Here is an 11,295-nt window from a genome sequence, read left to right as displayed (position 1 = left end):
GTGGTGCATCACATAGATCCTGACTAGCAAGTGACTATGACTCCCTTCCTTAACTGCATCAGAAATGCCATACATAAAGAGAGCAAACACACACACCTTACACATGCAAGTATAGGGTAAGTATCCATGACAAAACACATCTAATAATAAACCATCTAACTAATCATCATCAATAACTGAGAATAATATAATAATCATCATGGATATATGAAATGTAGAGTCTAATAATCACATCATATATCAACTAAATTTGTAACACAATATCTGATAGTCTCAAAACAATGCTACTAACCATCAACATATAACTAGTCTAATAGAGTTCGGCCATGATAGCAACAATGTATCTAGAAAGATGTAAACTAGGGTAGGCACTACAAGTGGGAGAAATGGAAGATGAGGGTAAGCTAAGGGTTCATAAGTTTAATAGGAAGAAATTTTAGTTATAGAAGATGCAAATGGAAGACTATCTTTATCAGAAGGATTTATGGAAGCAGTTGGAAGGGAAAACCAAGAATTAGAGATCTATGTCAAATGACAACTAGGATATTTTAGATAGAAAGGTACTTGGAAGTATTTGATTATGCCTAGCACCATCAGTGGCATTTAATATTACAAAAGTGAAAAAAAATGAAGAGTTGATACAAACCCTAGCAAAACTGTACAAAAAGCCCTGTGCTTCAAACAAGGTATTTCTCATGAAGTGTTTATTTAATATGAAAATGGTAGAAGGTGGATTTTTTACAAATTATTTAAATTATTTTAATAATATTATTAGTTAGTTATCTTCTGTGGGTATCAATTTTGATGAAAAAATTACGGCTCTCTTGATTTTGTGTTCTTTTCTTGAAAGTTGGAATGGCTTGTTAATGGCTATGAGTAATTCTATTCCTGAATCTGGTAACCTAAAATATGATGATGTGATTGATGTTATTTTGAGTGATTAAACTTAGAGGAAATTCTTAGTTGGATCTACATCTGGAAGTGCTTTGAATGAACAAAGTTGAAGTAGAACAACTGAGAGAGGAAATAATTTCAGAAACCATGGTAAATCAAGAGGAAAGTTAAAGGGGAGGAGGTCTCAATCAAGGAAACCAGGGCATAAAAAAAATTATTGAATGATTCAAAAGAAAAATGAAGGAGATAAACTAGATCGAGACAAGGAAGAAAATGTGATAAGTAACAAATCTAAAGAGAATGCATTTCTTTTAGATTTTGGTGCTTCATTTCATGCTACACCTCATAGAGGTTATTTCATTGATTATGTCTACGAGAATTTTGGGCTTGTTTATTTGGGAGATAATGAACCCTAGATTAAGTTGTAGAATGGAAATAATTAGCTACTACATGAGGTAAGACATGTTCCAAGGCTGAGTAGGAATTTAATTTCAATAGGATAACTTGGTGATGAAGGTTGTATAGTTACTTTTAATGATAAAAATTGGAAGGTTTCAAAAGGTTCCCTTGTGGTAGAAAAAGGTGTGCAAGTAGGCACCTTATATCTTTGTATAGGTCATATTATTCCTTCTACTTTAATTATTTTAGAGAAACATGAATGTTCAAGAATAGTTGCTATAGTTGAGCAGGGAGAACAAATAGCTACTATAGATTTTGATACAATGTTGTGGCACAATAGACTTGGGCACATGAGTGAGAAAGGTATGAAAGAACTTCATTCCAATAAAGTTTTACTAGTTCTAAAATGTGTTAATATGGATTTTTGTTAAAGTTGTGTGTATGGAAAACAAAAGAGAGTGAGTTTTGTGAAAATTGGGAAGGAAAATAAAAGGGATAAATTAGAGCTTGTGCATATAGATGTATGGGAACTAGCTCAAGTATCTTACCTCAGTGGCTCTCATTATTATGTTACATTTATTGATGATGCAACTAGAAGAGTATGGGTTTATTTCCTTAGATAGAAATCTGATGTATTTCAAATTTTTAAGAAATAGAAATGCTTGATTCAACATGAGACTAGTAAGAAATTAAATTGTCTCAGATTTAATAATGGTGGTGAGTATTGCAATCATGGATTGAATATTATTGCTCCACTAATGGTATTCATAGACAAAAAAGTGTTCCAAGGATCCACAAGAAAATGGAGTGGCTCAACACATCAACAAGACTATAATGGAGCATGCAAAAAGCATGAGGTTGCATGCTGGGTTGCCCTAACACATGTGGGTGGAGGCTATGAATACTACTTTATATTTGATTAATAGAGGTCACTCTACTGTTTTTGGTTGTGGTATTATAAAGGAAAGATGGACTACTAAGAAAGTGAGTTATTCTTTTCTCAAGACCTTTGGTTGTGAAGCTTTTGCTCATATAGATTCTGAAAATAGAACCAAGCTAGAAGCTAAGTCATAGAAATATGTATTTTTTGGATATAGAATTAATGAATTTGGTTATAGGCTTTGAGATTTTGGAAATCATAAAATTGTAAGAAGTAGGGATGTCATATTCAATAAGCAAGTGTTGTAGAAAGATTTGTTGCAACAACATGAGAAGAAATAAGATGATTATGTAGTGCTAGATGATACTCCAAAAGATGATGTTCCAACAATACCTCATGATGTGCAAAAACCACAACAAAAAATAGCACACAACCCTATTAATTTCCAATGGTCAACAAGGATAAGTAGACCTCTAGATAGATTTTCTCCCTCTTTGTATTCTATTTTAGTAATAGATGCTAGTGAACCTAAATGTTGTGATGAAGCTGTGTAGATGGATACTAAGATTTAGTGGGAGTCTACCATGAAAGATGAAATGAACTCTTTGCTGAAAAAAAAGACTTGAGATTTATGAAGATTGCATGCAAGTAAAAGGGCTTTAGAGAATAAATGGGGCTAAAATGCCAGTTAGCATATGCATTTGTTATAAAGGATTTAGGGACAGCAAAACAAATCCTTGGTATAAAGATTTGTAGAGATTGAAAAAATAGGAAATTGATACTATATTAGGCTGATTATGTTGAGAAGGTGTTGCAACATTTCTCTATGGAGAATGCTAAAGCTATCAGCACACCTTTACCTGGTCATTTGAAGTTGACTAAGGAGATGTGTCCCAAGACACAAGAAGAGGATGATAAGATGTCTAAGGTATAGTATGCTTCAGCTATAGGAAGCTTAATGTATGCGATGATATGTACAAGGCCAAATATTGTACATGTAGTGAGAGTCGTTAGTAGTATATGAGTCATCTAGGAATTGAGCATTGGAATGCAATCAAATCAATTCTCATATATTTGAGAGGAACATCCAATAATTGTTTACACTTTGGGGGATCTACTACTAACTTACAAGGTTATGTTGACTCAAATTTGGTAGGGGATATTGATATCAGGTGGAGTACTACAAGTTATGTATTTACTATTTGTGGGGTAGCAATGAACTAGGTTTCTAGGCTACAGAAGGTTAATGCTTTATCCACTACAAAGGCAAAGTATGTTGCTGCTATAGAGGCAACCAAGGAGGTGATATGGCTTCAATTCTTCTTGGAAGAATTTAGACACCCTCTAAGGGATAATTATTTGTTTATGGATAGCCAGAGTGCCATTCTTCTTGCAAAGAATTTAGCTTGGCATTCAAAAAAAAAAACACATTTAGCTGCAGTACCATTTCATTCAGTTAGTTTTGGATGATGGATAATTAAAGCTAGATAAGATACATATAGATGAAAATCTATTTGATATGTTTACAAATGTAGTGACAAATGAGAAACTAAATTCCTCTTTAGCTTTAGTTGATCTTCTAGACTGAACATAAATAATAGAATAGTAGCATCTAGGGTGGTTTGATCCAGTGAGAGCTCTATGTGGTAGCAGTATTGCTACAGGATCAGTCTTTAAGTGGGAGATTGTTGTCTAGTGTGGAGTTTGATTAGTCCCCAAGTGGGAGATTATTAGTTTGTGGTGACTAATTAAGAAAGTATTGTACATACTTCATAAATTCTATGGTCAAGATGTTGTAAAAAGGAGATTAGGGTTAGGCATTTTCATTAGGAGTGATGCAAAAATTAGTCCTTGTGGTTTTATTAACTTGTAAGGGATAATGGATTATAATCAGGTTGTAATCACTGGATTATAATAATATTGGACTTGTTGTTTGGTGGACATAGCCCAGGGATTGGGTAAAGTATGTTAAATCTCAATGTCCGATGTTCTTTTCTATGTGATCTATTATTTTCTAATATTGGTTATATTTGCATGTAATTGTTATTTCTATCTAAGGTTTAATCGTAATAGTTGGCACAACTCCTAACAAGGAAAGAATCTGTAATGCTACACTAAGCATAAATCGAAAGATTTGAAACAAAGAACAAGAACACAAAACACAATAATTTTTTTTTTAAATCAACTTAATACAAGTACAAATACATAGATTGAACCGCTCTCAATGTGAAAACCTCAATATGAAAGATGATATCATCCAAGTACATATCCATTATAATGTGAATACATATAGAGTTAAGTACAATAATGAAGTACAATTTCATTTCTAATCACCTACGTCCAACATAGGGACTCTAAATGCTTTTCAAGAAGTAACTTCAACAGTTATCCTTAGCTACTTGCTAAACAACTTGAAGCACCTGGAAAACACACAGAAATGCAACACAACACAAAAAGGGGGCTCAGTACACACTAAGTTGAAAAGCGTAATCCACCTACATACATGTTAGAATAAACATATACATAACCATAATGCAGATATCTGATCCACTTAACATAGTGCAGTTTAAAAATTAACATGCAAGAAGTAAACATTTACTTAACAATGCAAAATTAAACTCACACTAAGAATAACCCATAAATGAATCATATATATACTGAGGTGTCATCGTTATGGCACTAAGATTTTGGATCCATGTATGGTATGCTCATAGTCATCACATAATGGTATTCTCTATTATACTTGTCAATGACATAATAGAGATATGCTTTGTTCTTCGTACTTAACCATATAGGTTTAAGTCATAGGTAAGGCCAATTATCTTTTGTATGTAATTAACCCACCCAATTCATTTTAAAGTTATCACTGAATTAGTTAACTGAATAGGATAAACCAAATTTAGCCACTCTGATATATGTTCATCACAGCTATTCTTAAAATACACATCAAACAGATATTCTAAGAATGCACAAGTAACGAATAAAAATTCAATTTTCTTATGATATTACATTCTACATCCTTTAAAAATCTCATCTTTTACTACCAAATTCAAAAGTAAACTTAGACTATTTTAACAACAGAAATAAATACTACAATATTACATTCTTGTAAATATAACTAAACTGATACATCAGTTTAATGATATTTACCAGTCATAGTACTATACTACTTATTCCTACTATTATAATAAACTAAACTTATCTTTTGAAATGACCAAGATAATAAAACAATGCTCATATGATATTCTTTCTTTAATTGACACATCATCAAACATATATCATAAATCTGCCTCATACATGAAACAACTTTCCATTTCAATTATGAACTGAAACACATCTTTATAATAAATGAATTCTATTTCAAACATCTTGTGTCAAAATGATCCATAAATGCTATTAAAGTACTTCATAATCAAAATTAAACATAATAGAAACTAAGTACAGTCAATACTTAACAAATGATCATTAACGAGGTTATTAAAATGCAAGTGTCTATTGAGGTTTCACCTCTATTTGACAAAAAGCCACCACTCAATTATAAATACAATAGCATATAAAAATATAATATCTGAAAACATTATAAAATGTGATTCATAGATTTTGCATTATAACTTCATCATGCCAATAATCAAAATAATTAGGATGTAATTTTCCCTATACTATAAGATGTAAACTAACTGTTCGCATAATGAATACATTGACATTGAAACAATAGCATCTCCCTATGTCTTTTTTTATCAAATAATTTCACATACAGTTGCAAAATATTTCTCAAAACATCAGTTAATAATGACTCAATTACCATCAGATTATAATGGACAAATTAAGCTATCTCCCTGTTATCACTGTTAATTTCGAGCTTCATATTAAAAATTTCTCATAAAGTAGCCCTTGATATCTAATAGAAATCATAACCATCCAACATCTAAATCTCAATTAAATATTAATTCATAATTCCTATTCAAAACAATTTCCATATATATATATAAAATGATTGATGTTGTTGCATAAAATTTCTACTTGTTTCCAAATTACCTCTCAACTGTTTGATGGAATGTCATGACTGTAATTGGAGAATAGCATTTAAATATAAGATACCAATTATCACCGATTGATAAATAATCCAAATCACAACAAATTTTGACGACCTCAACTATTAACAACATATCAAACATACAATACACTATGCCGACAATTGCTGTTATAGCATTTTTATAAGTTTCAAGCCAACCATTTGACCAAATGCCTACCCTAATTCTCAAATACTTATTCAAAAAAATGTTTACCTTGTGTTTTATACAGATATATGATAGCTTATCGGTGTTATTGGTTTCCTGAAACTTGCATACCATATAAGTTTTAATATTTGTGTTTTCATTATTACCACTGTGGGTTAGACTGCACATCAAACCCATGCTCATATTTTCATAAGAGAAACTCAGTGATTCCACTTAATAATTCATGCAAAAACACAAGTATATAAGAAAAAAATATTATACATTAAAACCAAGCCCAAACTAAAATCATATTTTAAATTGAAACTCTGACCTAAGTTGTGTGTCAACTATATGACAGAATGTTCATATCGCACATGAAGATAAAACATACAAAGAGTACTTGGGTTTTATAAAACTAAATATGAAAACCTGATTTAAACAACATCATAATCCAAACACAAGCAACAATACATGACAATACTTAATACCTGTAACCAAACATAGATAGACACAGAACCCAGCACCATTTTTGCCCAATCCTACATACACCCATACTTGGGTATTGATATATATATTTTAAAAACTACAGCGTCTACTAATTCCTTCACACAAAAATTAACACCAAAAAAATCTTAAAGGAATAGGTTAAGAAATGCCCCCTACCTCAAATCACAATAGGTGCCCAAAATGCTCGATACAGAGCTCTACGATAAAATGGTATGTGCAAGATAATGGTGTACCAAACTATGGCCATAAGTGGCAGTAAAAAATCAGCAAATCAGGTTTATGTCAACTTGACACATAATTTTAAAGTGGTTATGGACTTTATATCAAAAAGTTGTAAGAAAATAATTTGTAGAAAATTGAATGTAGTTTCTAAACTACTAGGCCTTATCAAGAGAAAAAAATAATTGATTGGTCAAAAGTTTGAATTTTAATGCAGTACTAAGAAAATTTCAAGGCAAAAATAAAAAGTAGGTGTATGTCTGACCACCTTAATCAAAATCAAATCATAATATTTTTTTAATATAATTATAGATATGAAAACTAGACTCATGCCCGGATGTGACGCATATTTTTTGATATTTTTATTCCAAATAAATAATTAAATATGAATTTTCTACCAAAAATTTTTCAGATTAAAAAAAGTCTCATGTCTGACCACCCTAACTAATAGAAAATTTGATCAAATTTTTCTTTTTTGCTTATACTAGGTGAAGTATAGAATGTGACGCAACTTTTAGATTTAAAAAATGTTATACCGTTTGAAAGTTATAGTTATTTTTCATTCAGTATGTCAATCAACACTTTACAATAATCTTCATTGATAATTAACTAATAAATACTTATCGAACTCAGAATTTGACAGAAATTATATTGATGGAATCTAGAGAGCAATATTAAAAAATTCATTTCATTTCATTCAATTTCGATCAAAATAACATTGTCAGACGGCTACCCGAAGTCTGAGTATCACTAAAACTCTCTATAAACACGTCTTTGGGGTTGATCGGGCAGGCTTGGTAAATACCAAGCCTGATCGGATATCTGATTCAAAATCGGATATTCGATTTGACATCGGATATCCAATATGGCTCGATAGTCAAATTCCAAAAATCTTCAAATTTTGGAGGGAAATTCGATTTAAACGTTCTAGTTTTTTATTTTTAAATTATTTCACTTATATTAATATGTAAAGGCATATTTTAATATATTATATATATATAATAACGTAATGTAAACATACAAGATATAATCTAGTAATATATAATAATATCTTATGTTAATCTTATTACAATCTATAAATATAATATATATTATTATTATTTTTACTAAATATAATAACGTAATTTATATATATATAAAATATGTATTATATATTATTATATTAATATGTATAATAATATAATATTTATATCACAACGTAATATTTTTATTAAATATAATATATATTATAAATATTATTATATTAATATGTATGTTATTAATATATTTATATAATAACGTAATATTTTCATTAAATATAATAATGTAATATGTATATGTATATATATATATATATTATTATATTGATATGTATATTATTAATATATAAGGGTCAAAGGGGGTCATAGGGTGACCTATAACCCTCTTTGACCCATTAAACGACGATATATGTCTCTAGGGGTCCAAGGACCCCTAGGGATATATGTAGTCCTTTAATGGGTCAAAGGGGGTCCCTTTGACCCATTAAATGACGACATATGTCCCTAGGACCCCCAGGGACATAGCCGAATCGTTCATATCGGTCAAAGGGGGTCATAGGATGACCTATGACCCCCTTTGACCCATTAAACGATGACATACGTCTCTAGGGGTCCTAGGACCCCTAGGGACATATTCGAATGGGTATTATAGGTTAAAGGGGGTCATAGGGTGACCTATGACCCTCTTTGACCCATTAAACAATGACATATGTCCCTAGGGATCCTAGGACCCCTAAAGACATAGTCGAATCTTTCATATGGGTCAAAGGGGATCATAGGGTAACTTATGACCCCCTTTGACCCATTAAATGATGACATATGTCCCTAGGAGTCCTCAGACTCCCAGGGACATAGTCGAATAATTCATATGAGTCAAAGGGGGTCAAAGGGTGACCTATGACCCACTTTGACCCATTAAACAACGACATATGTCCCTAGGGGTCCTAGGACCTCTAGGAATGTATTCGAATGGGTAATATGGATCAAAGGGGGTAATAGGGTGACCTATGACCCTCTTTGACACATTAAACAACGACATATGTCCCTAGGGGTCCTAGGGCCCTTAGGGACTTATTCCAATCGTTCATATGGGTCAAAGGGGGTCATAGGGTGACCTATGACCCTCTTTGACACATTAAATGAAGATATATGTCTCTAGGGATCCTAGGACCCCTAGGGACATATTCAAATCGGTAATATGGGTCAAAGGGGGTCATAGGTCACAACCTATGACCCTCTCTGACTCATTAAATGATGACATATTTCTATAAGGGTCCTTGGACCGCTAGGGACATATTTGAATTGTTCATATGGGTCAAAGGGGGTCATAGGGTGACCTATGACCCCCTTTTGACCCATTAAACGACGACATATGTCCCTAGGGGTCCTAGGACCCCTAGGGACATATTAGAATGGGTAATATGGGTCAAATGGGGTCATAGGGTAACCCATGACCCTCTTTGACCCATTAAATGAAGACATATGTCCCTAGGGGTCCTCAGACCCCTAGGGACATATTCGAATCATTCATATGGGTCAAATATGGTCATAGGGTGACCTATGACCCTCTTTGAACCATTAAACGACGACATATGTTCCTAGGGGTCCTCGGACCCCTACGGACATATTCGAATCGTTCATATGGGTCAAAGGGGTTCAGAGAGTGACCTTTGACCCTCTTTGACCCATTAAACGATTACATATGTCCTTAGGGGTCCTAGAACCCCAAGGAACATATTCGAATGGGTAATATGGGTCAAAGGGGGTCATAGGGTGACCTATGACCCTCTTGACCCATTAAATGATGACATATGTCCCTAGGGGTCCTTGAACCCTAAGAGACATATTCGAATGGGTAATATGGGTCAAAGGGGGTCATAGAGTGACCTATGACCCTTTTTGACGCATTAAACGACGACATATGTCCCTAGGGGTCCTAGGACCCTAGGGACATATTCGAATTGTTCATATGGGTCAAAGGGGGTCATAAGGTGACCTATGACCCCCTTTGACCCAGTAAACGATGACATATGTCCCTAGGGGTCCTAGGACCCCTAGGAACATATTAGAATGGGTAATATTGGTCAAATGGGGTCATAGGGTAACCTATGACCCTCTTTGACCCATTAAACGATGACATATGTCTCTAGAGGTCCTAGAACCCCTAGGGACATATTTGAATCATTCATATGGGTCAAAGGGGCTCATAGGGTGACCTATGACCCTTTTGACCCATTAAATGACGATATATGTCTCTAGGGGTCCTAGGACCCCTAGGGACATATTCGAATCGGTAATATGGGTCAAAGGGGTTCATAGGGTGACCTATGACCCTCTTTGACCCATTAAACGATGACATATGTCCCTAGGGGTCCTCGGACCCCAAGGGACATATTCAAATGGGTAATATGGGTCAAAGGGGGTCATAGGGTGACCTATGACCCTATTTGACCCATTAAATGATGACATATGTCCCTAGGGGTCCTAGGACCCTAGGGACATATTAGAATCGTTTATATGGGTCAAAGGGGGTTATAGGGTGAGCTATGACACACTTTGACTCATTAAACAACGACATATGTCCCTAGGGGTCCAAGGACCCCTAGGGACATATTTGAATCGTTCATATGAGTCAAAGGGGATCGTAGGGTGACCTAAGAGCCCCTTTGACCCATTAAACGACGACATATGTCCCTAGGGGTCTTAGGACCCCTAGGGACATATTCGAATGGGTAATATGGGTCAAATGGGGTCATAGGGTAACCTATGACCCTCTTTGATCCATTAAATGACGACATATGTCTCTAGGGGTCCTAGGACCCCTAGGGACATATTCGAATCGTTCATATGGGTCAAAGGGACTCATAGGATGACCTATGACCCTCTTGACCCATTAAATGATGATATATGTCTCTAGGGGTCCTAGGACCCTTAGGGACATGTTCGAATAGGTAATATGGGTCAAAGCGGGTCATAGGGTGACCTGTGACCCTTTTTGACCCATTAAACGATGACATATGTTCCTAAGTGTCCTAGGACCACGAGGGACATATTCAAATGGGTAATATGGGTCAAAGGGGGTCATAGGGTGACCTATGAACCTCTTTCAACATTAAATGAAGACATATGTCCCTAGGGGTCCTAGGAACCTAAGGACATA

This window comes from Cupressus sempervirens, chromosome 10, assembly GCF_028749045.1.
Source record: "Cupressus sempervirens isolate cs-2001-9-10 chromosome 10, ASM2874904v1, whole genome shotgun sequence".
In the NCBI taxonomy this organism is placed as follows: domain Eukaryota; kingdom Viridiplantae; phylum Streptophyta; class Pinopsida; order Cupressales; family Cupressaceae; genus Cupressus; species Cupressus sempervirens.
The sequence above is the reverse complement of the archived record's forward strand: the minus strand, read 5'-3'. Positions refer to the sequence as shown.